Here is an 18,421-nt window from a genome sequence, read left to right as displayed (position 1 = left end):
TATTGGTGTCAAACTTCTGCTTGTTTCACAGCCCATGTAAACTAATGAGCGATATTAAACTGTCAAGGACTGAATGGCTTCATGACATTTGTATAGTGTATCACAGTCCCCTGCTTGCTCACGTACCCCCAGGGTATCAGTCCTAAAGGATGCTTTGACTATGGCAGAGGTGGTTCCAGCTTTCTACTGGATTCCACAGTTAAGTATCTGTCCACCAGGCTTCATCACCTCTTGACACAGACTGAAATGAAATTAATTAAGTCTCATTAAAGACTCGGTGTTCACCTTCCCCCCCTGGAAGATGAAAAACAATTTATATACACGTAAAGAGAGAGAGCCTTTATCATTAGGATACTCAAACTTGTTTCTCCTTTGGCCTCGGAGCGCAGACCCTCCTACGTGGAGAGTGCAGCTCCGCAAACTCTTAGCTGTTCCAGACATCCTGGAAAACATCCATTCTGTCCGGACCTTGCCAAAGTCCGTGTCACTGATGGCTCTAACTAGGGTTCATGCCAGTGGGGACATCTGTGAGTGAAGGCTGTAATTAGATACTGTTAGCTCCTGCAGGCAGTGTATCTCAGCTGTGCAACCCATGCCAGAACAAGATGCTGGACCTCCTATTCACTGATAGCCTCCCTGACCTGCCACGTAAACTAACATGTCATGGAGAATACATTTCTTTTCATTTACTTGGCAGGGGAAATGATTTGCTGCCTAACTGCCAAAAAATTCTGCATAGGGAGTGAAATACCAGAAGTCAGTCTCTGCTAGGGCCAAAGTTGAGTTTGCCAGAACATTTTCCTTCAACCCTCATCCTCAGCAATGTTTCCAGAACTTCTCCTACTCATTATCCACTGCATAACCCAACTTGATTTTCTGCTTGGACTGAGCCAAGCTCGAAGAAACTTGGAATCAACTTCATCAGGCGTAGCTGATGGTTCCCCAGCTTCCTGACCTGCCGTGCTAATTAGACATTACTGCCCAAAGTAATGAAACGCAGTTGCTTCTCACCTGTAAAGAAAAACTGACAGTTGCTGCAGTTTATTTGGGGGTGAGTATGACAAAGCTGTCTTCCTTCTAAGGGAAGTTTACTGGGTTTATTTTGCTTTTTAGTTAAAGAGGCCAAAATGGGATTAATATGTCGTTCTTTCCTGTTTCAAGTGTTTACATAGAGGGATTGTGGCTCTGCTTTGGAGGGATTTCCTGTAACATCATCTGTCTAAAATATCTGGGGGTTTCAGTCATGTAGTTAAATATAAACATAAATAATACATTATTACTAAAAATGAACATATCAACTTCAGTGTTTGAGGACATTTAAGAAATATGCAGAAGTGTTTAGATTTAATGAAGTAAATGGCTGAATTCACAGACAAATCACAGCCACTTAATTCCAGCAGTCTACAGACTCTTTAAGCCCTCAAGAACTAGATTTTTAAGAAGTTCTCCTCTCTTTGTATACCTGCTAACAAAATAAAGATTACTTAATAGTGACTTATGAACTAAGCACAGAAATTATCTTTCCTGTATCTGCAACAAGGCAATTGCAGAAGTACAAGCCATCAAGTTTTGCTAGCCTGGAAAGAGTTATGCCCATACAAAGGAAATAATTGGGTTTTTTTGTTTTCACCTTTTAATTTTTCATGTGGGTTGTGTATGTGCAGTTTTTGCCAAACTGCCTTTCTCAGAAAATGGAAAGCTTTCTTCATTATTGTTTGTATTTTTTTAACTGTATGCCACAAGTCTAGATTTTATCAGAACTGAGTCCCCTAAATAAAATCCTTTCAAATAAAATGAGCAAAAAAAATCTATTCATCTCAAGGAGGTTAAATCACATAGAAATAGGTTGAGATTATAGGATGGAACTTAGTGAAGGGGGAGCTTATCTGAGAGGCAGGAGATAAGCATAAAGCCTGCAGTCATAGTGACAAAAAAGGCTTCTGGAATAAGAAAAGATCCTGTAAGTCAAGACACTGTCTGTGACTGACAGTCTGAAAAAGGAAAGAATTAAAATTGTCAAGCATAAGGCTTGTTAAGAGGGAGGAGGAGAAGGGAAGAAATTAAATATATAGCTAAGGAAAAACAAAATAAGTACAGAGCAATTCTTTCTGTATTTTCTGAGCCTTCAAGTACATATTTTCAGTGTTTTAGAGGCATACAATAGCTACGTGGCCAGGTCTTTAATACTGTATATAGACAATAAATGTGGTTATTCGGACCTATTTGATGGTGGAGTGACTTTAAACAGTAAAATACTCGTCAGTAACCTACCCAGGTGACTTCTCTTCTTAACCTCTCAGCCTTTGTCCTCAGGTCAAGGCTGATGTGGCTGTCCCCTTGACTTCTACTGAAAAAAGATGATGTTTGGATCACTGCTGTTTGACAACAGGAGATGTACTAGTAGGGCATGTTCTGTTTACTTTCTCCAAGAAAACTCTACGTTTTTCCTTTTACTGTGCTGGTGCTTTTTCCCCGTCATCCAGAGTGAATATATTCAATGCACCTGTCTGGGTTTGTTTGGTTTTTTTTTTGCTTTGTAGTAGAAAAAAAATGTTTGGGAAGCCAGAGGAGGTGCTTACCTGCAACCCTAAGAGTTGGCATCTTTGCAGGTACAAGAGGACAGATTATTCACAGCACCAAATCAACTACACATCGCGGGCCAGGAGTAAGATGGGTTGGAGGAACAGATGAATGGAATAGAGAAGGTCTTCTGGTAGCTATGCAAAGGAAAAATATTTGTAACGATGTTTAGTATTAGTAACTATATTACCCACAGGAGCTCTTCAGAAGTGAGCTGGGCACATTCCAGCAATAGATATTTGATATACAGGTTGGGAAACATCAAGATAATCTCATCTATACATATTATAATGGCTGACACTCTGTAAAACTGATTGTACAATGACTGCCCAACTAGTTTTTCTTAGTTTCATGTAATTTATTCTTCTGCATAAAACCCTTTTTCCCATCCACTGAGCAAAAATTGTTTTGCTGATATTGTGCTTTCTCTGTGAAGAATAAAATTTGGTTTACTAATCTCAGCTGGGTATTGTCAGTAAGCTTATTGAGCATTTAAACCTTAGAGATCACACCAGCTTGAGCTAACACCCGGTTTGTTCCATTCACCGGTCCCGCGTCTTATTTCGAGTGTTCCTGTAGGATTTAAACAATTCCTATTCCACTTACCCGGAGCACAAATACTAGGTTCTGTAAGAAAATTTGTGACACTGTAAAGATTCTTGGTTGAAGACACAAAGCTCATTAGCCACACAATTCCCACTTACATTAATTGAAGCTGTTTGGCTAAATCTTGGACTAGATGATCATTGTAGGTCCCTTCAAACAGAAATATTCTGTTCTATTCTATTGCTCAGCTTTGAGTATCTCAACCCTTGTTATTATGAAAATCATAAATCCATCCATACTTCTTCTGGCAAATTGCTGCACAGGAAAGCATAGCTAATTTAATTAATTAATCCCTACCCCTAAAGCACAAACATCTATCACCTGAGCTAGTTAGACAGTAGGTAGTTTTGTTTTCTTTTGAGCTTTTGTATCAGATTGAGAGACAATGTACTGGAAAATGCACATGAAGTCTAGATATGTTTTGTCCTCTAACACTGCATGAATAAGCAAATATGTACTAATTTGCCCCATATGATTTTGTCTTAACCTGTACTTGCCATCCTTGTTATGTTTGAATTTCATAGTAGCTTGCTACCGTAACTTATATTCAGCTGATTTCTTGATTTTTTTTTTTTTTTTGGTATGTGTGTGTGTCATGTGTTTTAGCTAGGCTGGGAGGGAACATGGGACATCACGTTCAATGTCATCATTTGTGTTAAGATTCATAGTAATTTTCTTCAGAAAGGACTCTGAGTACATTCACAGTGATTTGGCTGGGCAAACCTCCTGGCCTGATGCATCCAAATGAGGCCCCAGTCAAATATGCCTCAGAGGGGAAATGCCAGGCATCTGGCTGTCCGGGACACAATGCTGTTAGTCCCTTTCTCACAGCTGAGAATCGTGCCTGGCTATAGAAATATTCCTTTCCTCCACTCTTGTTCAAACCAGAAATGCTAGAAGCTAACCTGCTTGAATTTGCAGCGGAGGAGGAAAGAAATACCTTGGCATGTATTTGTCTCAGTCGCCTTTTCTCTAACACCCTGAAGAATTTCCAGGCATAAATAAAAATTACTAAAGGCAGTAGTAGAGCAAGGCTCAGGTTGAGGGATTTGAATGATTTATGAGCGAAGACTCTAATAGGGACAAGAGAATGGGCTTACAAAGCAGTGTTAATATACCTCGGGCAGGGAAGCAGTAAGCAGCTTGACTTGATAAGCAAGGATGATCCTGATTCAAAGCAGCGAAAGACAAAGTATGAGCAGGTTGTAATGCCACACTGTGTGCCAAGTGCTGTTTTTAATGTGAAAAGCAGTTTTCTTTAGAATCTAGCACGAAGAAGCGAAGTTCCAAAAGCCAGAAAGCAAATCTTTCTTGATAGAATCTACATGCAAATGTAAATACAGAAGTTGAAATTTTGGCCTCTCTCAACTCGGTAGCAAAGTTCCCTGCGGTTTGAGCCAGGATTTCACACAGCATGCGTGACTGCACTGTATGAGTGCCTTTCCATACACACTTCTTTATTTCATCTAAGCATTTCCTAGGGGAAGATCTGAAATTTAATTTCCCAAACAGTGCAGTGACTTTCCTTCAAAATTTACATACGCGTTGTTGTAAGACAAAACCACCACCCCTTTGGCAGTTTCTGGCAGTCTTTGCAACTCAGTAGTTAAATCACAAATTCTAATCAAATTTTTTAATAAAGTATCATTGAAAGCTCCAGGGTCACAAGCCTAGCTCTTCAAACCCCGGTATAGTTTCTTTAGCACTGACTTTATAGTGACCTTAGAAATATCCTTCACTAGTCAGGTCTGTTGTGACTGAATTAATCTGGATGAACTGCATCTCTTGCTATCCATGAACATCAGTGCCCCATTTCCACAAAATTTTAGAGCATCACTAGTAGCTATTAGCTTGTGCCAATAATGTACCGGTTTAGCACTACGAATGTTGTGACAGTTTCTATCGTGACCTTAAAATAGTAACTCTGTAGGTATATTTCTGGTAGTGTTTATCAAGGACAAGACTTCTAAGACTCAGGCTAATAATTTCAGCTGTATAGGAGAGGTGATGTAGAAAAAAATGTTAATCTATGCACTATCATTTTTGAGTCATGCATTTTAATATGATTTTGATCTTAGTTTTCTTGTGTATTATTCTTTCTATTTTCACTCTTTCTGGCTATCATCCATCACGGCTCTCTTTAAGGACAGCATTGCTAATATAAAGCCTTAGCCTGGTGAGACGCTAATTGCCTGCAGTTTCAGTAAATTCCTAACAAAACTCTTTACACTGAACTAGCCAAAGATAACAGCATCAAAGTATGTGACTAAGCTGCAAAGCAGGTGGCAAGATGGCTTGTTCTCTTTTTGAAACTGCGACAGGACGTTAATGAAGGCTTATTTTATTTCCTGATATTTTGTAAGGGACAAAGTCAGTATTTAATTATATGGTAAATATTTTTTAACTTTTTTTTTTTTTTTTAAATTTACAGTAAATGTACTTTTACAGTATATACCAACTTTTACTACCCAAGCTGCGGTGAGTGAGAGCCACGTCCCTGGGAGCAGTAGGTGGCACTGCTGTCTCTGCGCTCCGCTTTGAGGCGTTGCAGTAGCTCGAAGTAGCTCGAAGAAGCCATTTCACGAAGCGTATCTAATAGTTCAGGTTCCTGCAAAAAGAGGCACTTTTGCTTCCGGGCACTTTTGCTAGTGCCAATTACCCTCCTCAAGGTGGTGCGAACTTGCCCTCCAGAATCTGAACGGTATCGTTCTCCATGTGAAATTCCTCAGAGCCATGCGTATAGGGTTTGCTCCAGTGGACATAGCCAGCAGTATAGGTGTATAGCAAGGAGTACAAGTGACTTTTTGTTACTTTTCTTTTTAACCCGTTTTGTTTACCTAAAAGTGTATCTTTACTGCTGTCGTTGGCAGCCTTCACATGCCATCTATTCCTAGAAGTTTAAAAAAAAGTGTTACCACTGTTGTGCAAGTAAAAATTATTCCGAAATCCAAATTGTTCCAAAAAAGTTGTTCCAGAATCAGGTGATTAATTAGCAATCACTTTTACTTCAGCTCTTTTCTCAGCAGCAAATACAGTAGCAGTGTCAGTGACAGGAGCAAAGACTACCGATGCAATAGCCTAGTGCTTCACCACGTAACTAGAAGTGTGTGGGGAAGGCAGTAGACAGGAAGCCTCGCCATGCCTTTGTCTTCTCCAGGTCTGCAAACTCTGCAGTCCATGGCTCTGAGGTCAAGTGAGACTGGCTGGCTTTTGTCCACTCTGCTAATGGCTCGGGAGCTTGTCTTGCAACTGAAATGGTCCAATAAAGAGCCAAAACACAAGATTAAAAATTAAGCAATGTAGATAATCAGGGTCCAAAACCAGAACTCACCCCCTCACGCTCTTCTGTTTATCAGTACAGATATGCCAAATGGGATGTCTGCTACCTGCGGGGAGTGGGGGCAAGACTGGAGGAGGAGGGGTGCAGGGACAGGGTGACAGCATCTGCCTGAGCTTGCTGGAGAGTGCTGGGGAAAGGAATGGCTTGTTGCAAACACATGGTGGGAGTAAGCCACCAGACCAGGCCTTCGTGATGAGTGAGATGAGGTATATCAAGTGAAGTCATCCTTTCTTTTTTTTTTTCTTCTCCTTTTTTGCTTGTATTTTGAATGCCCAAGACAAAAGCAGAACCAATAAAAACAAGAAGTGTCATCTGTGTGGCCTCTCTTATCCTTAGAGGACTCAGATAAAGGAAGAATTAGGCCTCTGGAGTTCAAGGGAAGTAAGTAAGATAGAGGGCACAACTATAAACTGAGAGAATAATTGAAGTAAAATATTATTCTTTGAAAGGATGAGATGTGAATCACTGAGGTCAACAGTTTCAAGACATGCTAAAACTAGATGGCTGCATAATCATCAAAGCATTTCTGTCAGCTTAGTTATGATATAAATATGGATCTGGTTGTATCTTAAATTTGGACTCCTCAAATGGGACATCTGAGTTACCTGACGGGCAGTATATTTGATGCAGTGTCATGAAAATAAAGAAAATCCCTGGCCTTTTAACATTGCACCCTGAAAAGACATACCTGTCAAACTGGAGACAAGTTGTCCCTGAGATTAACTTTAAAATTTATTCCTGTAAGTAAGGGTGTCTAATGAAATACGTTTTTCAGAAGGGGTTTGGATAAGAAGTGGTATTTCGGTCAATAAGCTGAGGAAGTCAGTCCTTCCATAAGGGCAGATGGAAGCGGGAGAAGGAAATGAGGAGAGGGTGTTGACCCAATGGTCACTGCCAGGACTGAGAAGGGGGAGACTACCTGTGCATCATCCTGCTTTGGACTCATAAAGTAGATGGACTGCATCTGGCAATGGGGGAACAGACAGCATCAGCACAGATCAGTGTTAAGTGAGTGGAATTACATTAAATGAACACACACACAGAGGCCTGGAGGAATCGCAGACCTATCTTCAGGATTTTGTTAGCATTTTGTTCTTTCCTATTCCATGTACCAGTAATTACTGCCCTTCCCATTGAATTATCCCTATGATAAAAATATGCTTCTCGTCAGTCAGGCAGTCACAACCACATATCACACTGCTGAATCAGGATCACAATGGCTTTAAAAATGTATGATGACCAACAACAAAACTTCAGAGCAAAAAGTACACAAAGCCAAGCAGGAAGAAATATGGGAGAGTCCCGTCTAAGGTAGAGGAACTGATTATTTTATGGTACGTCTGCAAACTTCAGCATTCTCACACACAAAGGGAAGAAGATGCTAAAGTTAAAGGGCAGAATGAGGAACAAGTTAAAAAATAAACTATGGTACATGTCACAAGACGTTGTCAGTGCAGCCTTCTGACTGCTAGAAGAGGCAGTGAGGTCTTTTGAAGTTTCCTCTCCCTCTTTAATCAGTCCCATTAGAACAAGTAGATCCAAGCTTCAAAGGTAGCAGGGCTTGTCAAAGAAGCAAGCTGCCCGTTCCTCAGACCCTGGATGGCAGCTTTATGTCCCACAGTGGTGATTCCCACGTGAGGCTGCACGGCATCGGCAGGGTGGGCGTGATTACACAGCAAGTTCTGCGCTCAGATTTCTTTGAAGGGCTTTCGCGCTCTTCCTAAATTATTATTGATCCCCTCCATTTGACAGGACTTCCAAAGACTTGAAAAGATCCTCCATAAAGCATACTTCTTAGCTTGATTGCTTATCTGTAAAGTCTAGATTAATCCACAGACTTGCAGTATTTGAACTATTTTGTCCAGTTCTTTAGCTAACAAAGATTTATTAATTAATTGGCATATTTTCTTAATAAATGCCTGTAATTTCTTTTCTATTCTTCCTAGAAGGCTTTACCCAGAACTTCCCTACAGTAAAGGGGGTAGCAAGTTTTGTACAGGAAAGATGTGGTGTTTAGTTTGTCCATAAAACACTTCACTAGTGAACATCATTAACAATAGCATTTATTGACTATGGGGTGACAGAAGGTTAAGTACATTTCAGATTTTTCAAATCTGATCCATTTATTCTGCAGTCATTTCTGGAAAAAAATTATTAAAAAAATTAAAAAAAAAAAAAAAAGTCCTGATACAGCACATGTCTCTGCTTCATTTTAACTCCAGTTTCACACATCTGCAGTCTGAATATGAACATCACTTATATTTCAACAAAAATTTGCTGTTTGTTATACTTTTCTTCTGATATATTAATGAAATTGTGTATCTCAGTGTACACATTTCCCAGTTGATGACCATACTTCCAGTATTTGCAACTGGATTTCCATCATGCTTGAGCAATGACTTGCAAATGTTGCAATCCCATTTGCAATCTGAACCATAAGCTCGGTAATCATCTCTGAAGTATGATTTATTCTCATGGGCTTATTTTCATGATGTATTTAGAGACTGGCTATACCAATCTAGAAAGTTTTCCCAAATACAAAGCAGATCATGAGTGGTGCATCCCTGGACAGTGTGTTCACAGATGCTTCTCTGGTCTTCAACAAAATATTAGCCAAATAGCAGTATTAGACTCTGACACTGTTCTTGTTAAAGCCATTTTTCCAAGTAGTATTGAGTTCAGTTAGAGCTAATTCAGGGAAGATGGGTGAACTTTGTAAATCATTACATCGGAAAAAGGGAGGGATGGAGTGAATCTGAAGAGATCATCCTCCAATTCACCTCTGCACCGAGGCAGGATAAGAAACCTTGGACTAATCCTGGCAGATATCAGCGTAATACACTGGTAATGATTCCAGTGAAAGAAATTCCACAACATTCTTATGTAGGGTATTTTAATGTTTCACTGCCCAGTACCCTTCCTGTTATAAAGGTGGGGGGTTTTTTTCACATAAATCAAGAATCTTTGATAAATACTCACCAGATTACTTTTTGTCTTATTTCTCAGCAGACACAGCAAAGTTGCTCAACATTTTCCTCTCCCTAAAATATATAGATTGTATTTCTGTCCACCCATATACGGTGGACTTTCTCATTCAAGCTAAGCCAGTCTGAAGGTTAGCCTACCCTACTTTTTCCCCTATTCAGCCAATCCTCATGTGATTGTGATGAACCAGTTCAGAGGATAGGGTGGAGAAGCTTTCAGTTCTTTTGTAAAATGAGATTTCTGCTGACTTAGTTCAAGCCCTGGGGAGGGCATCAGACAAGCGCCAGTGGCTGGACTGGCGTAGCTGTGATATAAAATGGCACAACTTCTCTTTTCTAGACTAAATAATCCTCCTCACACCTCTTTCACAGGCCATGCTTTCTAAGCCTGTTATCGTTCTTATGCTCCTCTGAATCCTTTCCAGTTTTTCTGTATCTTTTTCATACATGGTGCATTTAGCATATTTCTGTATCCAAAGAATGTTTAAAATGCATGATTCAGTTATGAGTGAACAAACCATCAGAAAGGTTAAGAAGATTTGTTGTTGCTCATATGCTCTTCTGCACTTTTTTCCACATGCAATTTGTATGTGCCGTTACTCTGATTTTGCACTCACAAGATGGATGGATAAACACAAGTGTGTCAGCCCATGCTGTGCCTTTTCAGTTTAAGGAAGCCCATTCCGATCTACACCCTTCCCTATGTTGTCACTGCTCATGCGGCGATCTCATCATGTTTAACTTTAACCTAGGGCATCATCCAAATTCCAGCAGAACCTCAGGCAAGAGTTTCTGTAGGTGGAGAAGATAATTTCCCTTAAGTTTCCTTCAGTTTTGCCATGTGTATACACTGACCTGCATTGAGAGTAGATACATGACAGATTTTTAGTCAGTCTTTCATATAGTCTGAACTCTTTGGGGGTTAATGGTTTCATGCAAGTATTACTTTGTGGCAATCTATAGGAATAAGATGTTAAGATTTGCTATATTCTGTCTTTTAGATATTTATAGATAATTTATATTTCCCAGTATGGATTCACTTCTGTTTCATCTTCGTATAGTTCTCTCAACAGGTGATCTTGAGTCTCGAAGTATTTGGTTTTTTTCTTTTAAAGCCATCACCACCTGAAGTCATGTAGTCAACAGAGAATTTAAGTTTTTACTATAATAGTTTCCCTTATCACTGTAAAAATGTGGGAAATGTGAAGCCTGAGGATACAGAAACAGCAAAGTTACAGCAATAAAGGTCCCAAATATATCTGGTCTTTTAAAATCCATCACTTATTAACAATTGTGAGACTGGAGTCTGTGCTAGGGTGTCTGCTGTGGATGAAACCCACACAGTAAAAAAGGATGCACCAATAATGACTCCATCATTGTCTGTCCAGCTGAACTCGTATCCCACCACAGACTGCGGTAACCTATGAGTTGCTCTATGCTGTGTAACTAAATCTTGAATGGGATGAGCCAGCTCGTTCAGAAATGTTCAGAAATGCCAGATCTGAAGGTAAGGCTTGCTGGGCTTTCCCATGAAGGCTCCTAGGTGGCTCTTAGAGTATAGAAACAGTAGAAGCCTATGGGCAGGCTCTGGATACACCGCCTTTCAGGCTCAGAAATTATGTGGATGATGGGGACTTTCGGGCCAGGTGTATCCACCACAGGCTTCCTTGTATTGTGATGACATGGATGAAGGAACCTTACTCACCTTTATATGCTGCCCACTCTCTTGTGAGAACCTAGTGAGCTTTTGAAGCCCATCTTTCCATATCTTTACAGGGATATCTTGGGGACTGAACATACTTTTATCACAGCCACCTCCCTCAACTTTGCACTTTTTTTCTTGAATGTCCCTGAAGCTCCAGGTCCTCTGTCAGAAGCACCCACCCTAGTGGAGATTATTCAGGCTGATGACTTGTGGGACAGGAGAGAGAAGAGGGCTCACTGCTTTCCAAGTGCCACCTCCAGCACTGACTGCTAGCTCTATCGTGATCTCATTCCAGCGTGCATCACACACAGTCTCACCAAAGATCGCCATTTCCCAGCATCAGTGTGGCATCCGCTCCTAGGGCATAAACTGAAGTGGACTCTTTTCTATAAAGCTGTGGGAAGTTGGTATCTTGCACTGTTTTCAGGTGAGACATGCTCCCAGACGACCTATGAGAACTGGAGAAGAAGGAAGGGAGGAAGGAAGGACGGACAATTTCTCCAGGTAGAAAAGAGATACAATACCAGGCATTAAATAGCACAGCACGCTGAGGCTGGCCACAGTTCTCAATATTTTTCACTCAGAGTCAGTGAGCAAGCTCACCATACCTCTGACTCTATCTGGAAGCAGCATCACATTAAATGATACTGCATTTAATACAATAGGTACAAATAGATAATTTCCTCCCTCCCTTAGCCATGGTTCCTTTCCCACCTTCTTCATGCACACATGGAGAGCATGCAGAGGTCTGACCACAAGCCCTTTCCTCCCTCTCCCAGACTCTTGAACATTTCCCCTTTGCTGACCTACAGTCCCAGAGAGGGCTTCACAGCATGTGTCCTCCTAGGATACAGGAATGAAAGCTGAGTTTGGATACATGATGCAAAATTGCAGACTTTGGAGCAGCTGCCTTAACAGGTACTGGCTAGCAAAGATGTCTGTACCTGCAGGAGAAGTCTGTTGGTACAGTCAATGTGTGAGAGCAGTCTGATTCTAGGAAGGAAGGATGCACTTGGGATTTTTTGTTTGGTTTGGAGTTTTTCTTCTCAGCCACATCTCAAGAGCAGTCATTGACATGGTCAGTTCCCATGTTGCATCAAACCCCTGAGTCAAGAAGTCTCTGGCACAAAGCCAACTCACAGACAACCTTCTTACTGCATCTGAAAGAGGCAGGCAACATTTATGACCAGAAATGATGGCACTTACAGGAGCAGGGGACAGATAGCACGGGGCTCACCTGCCCCATGTGCCCTGCCTGCCCTGCCTGCACAGCCAAGAAAGCAGCTGTCTGCTCCAGATGTGCTGGACAGCTAGAGACAGCCCCCATGGATATTTGGAGTTGCTCTCTACTGTCCATAAGACCAGACAAGACAAATGCTGCCAGGAAGGAAAGTGAGGGCAGACAAAAAGCCATATAACCCTGGCTCAGGGAGACATGCAGGGCAGCCAGCTTGGTGTTAGTGCCTGCCAAGGGCCGGCAGCAACAGGGTGACTGCAAGCCACAGGTGGACTACGGTGGGGGGTGTGGACCTTACTGCGGAGTTGAACTTGGTACCGATTATGGCTCAGGTGCAGAGGTTTTCTGGGCCAACTGGTTACTCCTCCATCAAACAGCTCTGCTTACACTGCCCTGTGCCCCAGTGTGCCAGAAAATGCTGAAAAACTGGAGCAGTTGCCTTTTATTTCATGGAGGTTAGTTTAAGTTGAAGGCCCTCTTCTGTCTCAGCCTGCTGCTGCTGAGGGAGGCACAAGAAGTCAGCATTAGGTCTCCCTTTGCAGACAGCAGGTATTTATTCAGCTTCGCAGCAGGAGGAAAATTCAGTGGTGCTGTAAAGCATGTTTCTGGGGGCTGGGAAGAGGACATCTGGGAGGAATCAGAGGAGCTTAGAAAGTGGGAACATACAAGGGCTTGGGGTCTCTTTCTTCCCCTTCTTCTTTTCCTTTCTTCCCCATCTTTCCTTTCCCTGCCCCACAAACATTTGCTCTTCCAGCCTCCTTAAGAGACAGGGCATGTTTTACTCCCATACAGCCACATGTCTTCTCTTTCCTCTCCTCTTTCATTCTCCCCAAGGAACCATCCCCCTTCCCTAATTGATTTTGACTAGATAGGCTTCCCAAATTTGCAGGGAGTAGAAAAGCACGGGTAACTATGCCTGGGCCTTGTTAGCACAGGAGGAAAAGGGGGACTGCAGGGTTGTGCTGTGCTTGGAGGGTGGAGGAGAGTCCTGTCGCCAAGGGTAGTAGGGCGAGACAGCTGGAAGCCGTGGGTTAAAACAACTTCTCGGCACCAGCCACCCCGTTCCTTCTTAGGACCCCTTCATACGGGCAGCTGCAGAGGAACGCAGAAACACAAAGCAGCGATGGGGTGGGTCAGGCAAAAAAATTGCTCAGCTTTGGGTTTTTTTTGTTTGTAGACAACACAAGCAGCAAACTGCCTCCCAAAAGTTGCCGCCCAAGGCAGCTGCCTGCTTTCCTTCTGCAGTGAAGCAGCGTTGCGATGTGCCTGCCCTGTGTGCTGCTGGTTGAACAGTATGACTCGCGCCCTGCTGCAGTTGTGCTGGATTTTTAGGATGTACAGCAACATTGCAGTATTCCTTCATTTGTGACCCAGTTGATTAGTTGGGGGCGGGGGGAAATGCACCTCATCTCTCTTCTGACTTCCCCACCCCAAAGTTTAATAAAATACCATACCATATCAAGCAAATAAAAAAGGAAAAAATATCCCAGAAGAAAACATAGATTTCAAAACAGACTTCAAAACTGCCCAATTTGATAAAGAATGGAAGTAGCCAGATTGTAGGAATGGGAAAACCTTCTAATTGTGAAAAGGAGGGATAGGTTTGGTTTATTTGCTTATTATATTAAAATCAAAGTCATAGCGCGGGCATTGTGCAATGCAGTAGGATAAGCTGTGTGCATTGGTGGTACTACTAACATCACACATTCTCACCAAACAGGACCTGGAGTAATGTTTTTGTAATAAAAAATGCAATGACTCAAACAACATATCCTTTTCCTTACAGCTAACTCTATTGCTCCTTCAACTTCCGAGGCCATGTGAGGAGGGACATCTTCAACTATTGCAGGGAGGGGAAAAGGTAAATAAAATACTGTCTGAGTTCCACTACATCTGACAGTAGGTACCATTTTTATGTGAATAGTTTTAAACACTGCTGGTGCTGAAGAGTCAACACAAATGATTGAAGGTTGCAGAATCATTCCTCTCATTTTGTGAAAGTAGTTATTTTCCTTGATTTTTAATGATTCCTGCATCTGTCTTAATCTACCATGCTGAAGATGAGTAACGTTAGGGAAAAAATAGTGTCATTATAAATTCTAAACCCCAAAATTCTTCAAATGCTACTTATGTAAAAAAGGACCAATTTAAATCAAATCATTAGCTTCGGCTTAAATGTTCAATTAGAAAAGTGTAATAATATAAATGTTTTATGTATTCGCAGCTCTTGTCTTCAAATATAACCTTTCCTCCATTTTTGTCATTATTTTTCCCTTTTATAAATGTTGGTGTAATTACACCCATTTTCTCTTTAGAGGTGAATACACAATCACAGCTAGAAATTCCCCGGTATGTTTTAGTCTGCAACGTGTAATACTCAATCTCACGACTAATAACTACCACAGCATGTTTTATAATTACACCATAAATCAGAGACTGCTGCATCTAAAGTGTAATTTTAGGCTGTTTTGCAATATTTCTTGGCACTGTTGAAATATATCAGGGGTGGAAAATGCATGACCTAGCTACATACAACCACAGATGAGGAAAAAGAGTCTTTCTCCAGTTACTGGAGTGCCCCAAAAGAGACCACAGGATGCTAATGGCCAGTGACATATGTGTAGCTCGTGGGATACCCAAGCTGCCTCTGGGATCGAAATGAGAGCACGTCGTCTGAGCAAATGTTGCAATCCAGCAATTAAGGGGGGGGGGGGAATCAACCCATGGCACAAGCTCGCAGAATGAGCAAGCTACTAGCAACAAGTACTCTGTGGCTTTTGCAACATGGTTTGTTGTTTAAATTCTTCCAGGGAGGTTTGTGTTTGGGAGGAACTAAGCTAAGAGGAGGAGAGCGAGCATCTGCAGTGAAAGCTGGAGAAACAATTCTGCCAACGCACACATCATCTCCCAGTACCTGTGTCAAGTGCTTCTGCAGCTGCTGACAGGTAAATGATGGGCTCCCACAGAATTCGGTGCATTTTTCTCCCAAAGCCTGTTTCTGTTTGAAAGAAAATGTTTTATTATTCATTCTAGTTTTGCTGTATATGCTTTAGGTGTTATTTTAGCCCTTCCAGTGCACGCAAATGTTTGTAATGGCATCTGGGATAATTTCCTAGAGGTTCAAAATCCCTGAGTAATAGTTTAGATGCAGAGAGGGTCTTTTATCCCTTAATTAATGTTGAAGCTTTTCATATACTAGACCATACTATCTGCATCTCCCCACTGGACTGCCACCGCAGGCTTGCTGGGACCTGTAACGGCCTGACATCTGGGCTCGCTCTGAAATGATCGGGAGGGTCTCTTTGCTGGGTACCTTTCCGTGTCCGATGCAGCAGCCCAGCACAGTGACTAACGCCTCGCACGCACCACCGGAGTTCTGCTGGTAATTTAATTTGCCACATCCCTCACATGCGCTCACGCTAATTTGGTTTCTGCTAATCAAACTCTGAATTTATTCTAGTCACGCTTTATCATGTCCCCAAGTGGCACAAGTCCTTTAATGACATCTGGCTGCTTTTTGGCCATTTTTATTAAACATCATGACTGCTCTTCGATTAAGACAGCAACGTGTGATACAGGTTGCCCCAGGCTACCAAAAGCATCAGCAAGGAGAATGGCAAAGTCTATGCACATACAGAAAACCTACATGATCTCCTACACCTGCTGTTATTCAAACTGGAGGTCACACCGTATAGAAACCCCGCAGCCACCTGCTACTGGCCCAGGTAACCTTATTTCTTTTGAAAATAGGGTGGGAAGCTACAGCGGGATGAAAAAAAGCTTTGGGATCATCCAAAAGGGATGCGAGGCATCCCAGGGAGAAGTGTTGGTACCCCAGTGTGCAGAGGTGATTCACAGGGGACTGGGGCTGGCTGTGTCACCCTCCTCTAGACCTCCTCCTCCTCCTCCAGAGCTGCCTTGCTGCGCACCTGAGGCGGCCGAGTTTGGTGTAGCCCCTTGCACTGCCAGTGTATGAATGCTGGCACTAGTATGACAGGTAAAGGCTATAGTATGGGTGAGATCTATAATTTACACTGGGTCAACAGGAATTTCACGGACCTGCAGTGCCTTCTCGTGTTGTTGTAGTTCAGGTCCCTTGACACTATGCCATAAACGATGTCGAAGGGGCTTGCCTAATCATCAGTGACACGCTTTTTGGCTTCAGACATGCTTTTGCTACTAGTGGAGTGGCCTGAGTTCATGGTATGTCTGTACTGAAATGATCAATCTGTCTCGAACATGATCCTACGTGATTGTCCCGGTTATGTCCGGTACTTCTATCTTACAGCTCTTGTAAGCAAGTCAGCATCTACATTGCAAGTTTAAAATGAACTGCAAGGACTTGCCTTTAGGAATAGCACCACTAATTAATGAAAGTAAGAAGAAAAGTATAATGTAGACCTGGTGCATTGACTCATAGAAACCTTTACCAGAATGTGGCCTGGCACTTCCAAGATTTGTTATGAAGAGTTTGAAAAAAGGAAACCAGGGTGTTGTAACTTCTCCGAGCTTGTACTTGCAGTTGACACTAGTTATGCAAGTAAGTGAATAAGAAGAGAACTACGATAGGCCAGAAATTTCCAGAATTATACATTTCATGGTGCCAATTGTTTTTGCTATGTATTATTGCTGGCTGGATCAGTAATTGCTGTCGGGGTGAATATGAGAAGGTAAGCTTGGGGAAAAAGAGGCACAGGATACTATAATGGTAGTACTGCAGAACTACGGGATCCCAGGATTTATGGTTGTAGGGCACTTTTAACAGGATTTAGACCAAGCCACCTATTCCAGACCATTCGCTAAGATCTGCACCCCTTTACTGTACTTAAACTATCCCAGCAGAGGGAAAAGGAGCAGGTCTTGCACTTGTAAGGTGTTTTCAGACCCTCAGCAATAGCAGAGGCTCTGCAAACAGAGCACATCATTGGCATCTGCCTCCCATTTTCTCATCTTAGTACAGCCCATGAACACAGTTACATCTTAAAAGCTGGCTTAGAGAAAAGGAAGCCTGGCCTCTGTATTTTGTCATAATTTTTGATGTATCTTTAGAACAAAAGGAACATAATGCTAAGGCAGAAACTGCTTTCACTTGCAAACATACAGCTTGCAGGTGTGGGCAGAGTTTAGCCTAAAATAACTGGAGGCAAAAGAAAGAAAAAAGCAGCTTAAAAATGTGATGTCAGCAGGAGAAAATAGAGTCTGTGGGGCTCTGTTTTTCTAAAGCCTTGTTCTGTAATCAACACAGCTCATTACTGTAGCTGCGCACAATGTTGCAAACAGCATTTGGATGAGTGCATTTTGTCTTTCCATCGTGCTCGCTAGTTAACAAATTGCCTGCCCAAATTGCTGACCCAGGCGTATTGTGTCAAAGAAGACGAAAGCAACAGATTCCCTTTGTCAGGGCAGACAGTCTGTGCCAAACTCTCAGTCAGTGATTTTCAACCTTCTGCTTAGACCCCTACGAATTCTCCTGTGGAGGTCCAGGACTTTGTATAGATGCCTCTTCCCCCTGCAGCGATAACCATATTGCTTTCCTTTCCCTCCCAGTCTACAGCATACACCTGACTCTTAGTTCTGCAGACCACATTTTGGAAATCAGTCTCCCAAGCAATCTAATTTTGTGCATTTACAGTTTTACTTAATTCTTTTTTTTAAAAAGTCACTTTCTCATTATATCTCAGTTCAGTCCTTAAATAGCACTGATGTTACTATTGCAGTGGATGGGATAATCCATCCTGCAATTGAGGTTACAGAAAGAAATGACCGTGTATCTGAGATCAGCTAGCAGCGTGTGACTGCACATCACATTGCAAGGCATATCACAAGTTCTGACTGCCATCTGAATTTATTTTGGAACCTCAACATGGGATTAAAGGCAGCTGGACCTCTGCAATTCTTTGCTATAATAGGTATTTCGAAGAGTTGGAGTGCAGTAAGACATTGTAAGCCGTAAGCTGTTGTATCGGCCT

This window comes from Balearica regulorum, chromosome 1 (assembly GCF_011004875.1).
Source record: "Balearica regulorum gibbericeps isolate bBalReg1 chromosome 1, bBalReg1.pri, whole genome shotgun sequence".
NCBI lineage: Eukaryota > Metazoa > Chordata > Aves > Gruiformes > Gruidae > Balearica > Balearica regulorum.
The sequence above is the reverse complement of the archived record's forward strand: the minus strand, read 5'-3'. Positions refer to the sequence as shown.